Here is a 3280-nt window from a genome sequence, read left to right on the forward strand (position 1 = left end):
TTTTCTGAGACAGAAGTCTCGCTCTGTCACCCAGGCTGGAGTGTACTGGCGTGATCTCTGCTCACTGCCACCTCCACCTCCCAGGTTCAAGCGACTCTCTTTGCTCAGCCTCCCAAGTAACTGGGACTACAGGTGTGCACCACCACGCCCAGCTAATTTTTGTATTTTCAGTAGAGACAGGTTTTCACCATGTTGGCCAGGCTGGTCTCAAATTCCTGGTCTCAAGTGAACTGCCGGCCTCAGCCTCCCAGGGGTGCTGGGATTACAGGTGTGAGCCACCGTGCCCGGCCGCCTTAGCATGTTGTGTATGTCTTGAGTGACAGCCATCTGTCAATATTGGCATCCTTTGTTTTATTGGATGAATGAATGAACAAATGAATTTATAAATCTTGTTCTCCATATTGTTTACCCATCCTTATTTCCCTCACTGGCAGTGTCCTGCCATAGCAGGATTCCTGGTGTAGCTGGCACCGCATCCCTCCCTGACACACGGGCTCCTTATTTCCCATGCTACCTACCCTTTTCTCTTCTCCCTTTCCTTCCCTTCATTCCCCCTGGCTTCCCCTTCCCAACTCTCAGAATCCCTGGCTGCCTTAACCACAAGAACACAGCTGTGCAGACGGCTGAACCTGGAGCTTCTGCAAGATGAGGCGGGAAATGAGCTAACCCAGCTGGAAAGCAGCGTGCTGGTCGCTGGGAGAGATGGCGCTGGGGCCAACCCACCCTCCCCAAGGTGGTCCCCCCATCTCAGCTCCACCCGCTTCCCCAGATGGACTTCTTTCTCTCCCTCCAGCACTTCAGAGGACGCACAGCTGTGTGTACTTGACCCTGGGCCTGGGCTAGTGCTGGGGACATAGCCAGTCTGGCTGATATGGAGCCCAGGACAGAAAGCTGTCCTCACCCACTTCATGCACTAGCTGTGTTGGTAATAAGCATTAACTTTATAACTATCCCATTTACTGCAGGCATAAACCTATATCAATTGGTGGGGATGGAGGTTAAACTAAAGAAGACATCAAAGATGCATAGAACTATTGGGCCCCTTCCAATTATTAAGTAAGATTTGTAGGAGGCCATCAGTTTGTACTGTGCTCCTGTAATGGACCCAACAGACCAGACAAATATGGAGTCACTCATGCTAAATGCAATTAACTTAGGAGTATACTCCTAAGTTGCAAAAAGTTGTAACAAATCTCTGAATTTTGGGGCAGTTACAGCAGCTGAGCATTTGTCAATGTAGGTGGCCAAGTGATTCAATCAAGGATGCTGAGCTATAACCAGTTAAGCTGTATCTACATCTCACTTCTGTTTTCTGTCCATAAATACTGCCTGATCATGTTGCTGGTTGGAGTTCTTTGAATGTGCTGTGGTTCAGAGAGCTGTCCAATTCTAGAATCATGAATAAAAGCCAGTTGAGATCTTTAAACAAAATTTGTTGTCATTTTGTCTCTTGACACCATTTTACAGGTGGGCAAAGTGAGGCCAGGTGAGCAACAGCATCTGTTTTTTTTTGTTGTTGTTGTTTGTTTTTTGTTTTTCGTGTTTTGTTTTTGAGAGTCTCACTCTGTCGCCCAGGTTGGAGTGCAGTGGTGCGATCTCAGCTCACTGCAAACTCCATCTCCTGGGTTCAAGCAATTATCCTGCCTCAGACTCCCGAGTAGCTGGGGTTACAGGCATGCACCACTATATCTGGCTAATTTTTGTGTTTTTAGTAGAGATGGGGTTTCACCATGTTGCCCAGGCTGGTCTCGAACTCCTGGGCTCAAGCGATCCACCTGCTTTGGCCTCCCAAAGTGCTGTGATTACAGACATGAGCCACGGCGCCCAGCCAGCAATAACATCCTTAACACAAAGTTGGAGTCGTGGTAAAATGAGGTCAGGATTGGGCAGGCACCAATGGGACTTTGGGAGTATAGCATTGCTCTATTTCCTGATAATTAATGAAGGATACTATTTATGTTCCCATTTAAAAATAAGCCTGAAAAATTGAAATCAGGATCCATTTCACAGAGGATGGTCAAATGTCCAAGAAGAAGGGACAGGTGGTCATTAAAATTCAGATAAACAGAGTCCCCAGTGAGCACTGTCTTGGGAGTTAGAACTAAGCAGGCAAAGTCACCTTTCTTCTCTGAGCCTCATTCATTAAAAAAAAAATCTCTATATAGATATCTTTCTATAGAAATCTCTCAGAGAATGCCAGGTGTCGTGGTTCAAGCCTGTAATCCCAACACTTTGGGAGGCTGAGGCAGGTGGATCATCTGAGGTCAGGAGTTCGAGACCAGCTTGGTCAACATGGTGAAACCCCCATCTCTACTAAATACAAAAAATTAGCCGGGCATGGTAGCATATGCCTGTAATACCAGACACTTGGGAGGCTGAGGCAGGAGAATCACTTGAACCCAGGAGGTGAAGGTTGCAGTGAGCCAAGATCACCCCACTGCACTCCAGCCTGGGCGACAGAGTGAGACTCCCTCTCCCCCCCCCCCAAAAAAAAAGAAATCTTTCAAAGAGATAGATAACACACGTAGCACTCCTACTACGTGCCAGCCACTGTGCTGGACCCCAGGGATGAAGCAATTAGTGAGACAGGCAGAGTCCCTGCTCTTAAAGCACAGAAGACAGATAAACAAGTCATCATTATTCAATGTGATGAAACTGACAACCCTACTCACCCTGGGCAGCCAAACTCAGTGGCTGGGAACTGGAGATAGGGAGAGCAGGGAGACTTTTTACTCCATTTCTTGTTGCTTTTGTATTCTGAACCATGTGAATGTATTCTTGATCCAAAATAAATAAAAATAAAATGTGATGAGTTTTCACAAGTGGGACGTAGAGTATGCTTATGGGAACATCAGCAGGGAGAAGGGATACTTAACTGGCCTAGGGGATGTCAGAGAAAGCTTCCCAGAGAAGTGAGAGCCCAGCTACAGCCTAAATCTTAGGGAGGTATGGGTCAGGTGGGGAGTTGAAGGGAGAGGGATGCAGGTGTCAGTGGGAGTTTGTGGTGCTGGGTGACAAACGCTAACCTTGCAGGTCACTGGGAGGATTAAAAGTGTCCCCAGAAAGTGCCTGGCACACAGGATGTGCTTACTGTATGGTAGCTATTATTATTCCTCAATTATGGTTGCTGTCACTGACAGAGGCCAGGGAGAGGGGACCCTAAGGCTGCCACTGACTCTACTGATATATTCCTGGGCCTCTGAAAGGCCCTTGGTGACAGGAACTCCTAACACTGCTGCTGCATTTTACAGTTTACACTAATCCAATCCTGCATATAGGA

Source organism: Colobus angolensis, unplaced genomic scaffold, assembly GCF_000951035.1.
Source record: "Colobus angolensis palliatus isolate OR3802 unplaced genomic scaffold, Cang.pa_1.0 Scaffold377, whole genome shotgun sequence".
NCBI lineage: Eukaryota > Metazoa > Chordata > Mammalia > Primates > Cercopithecidae > Colobus > Colobus angolensis.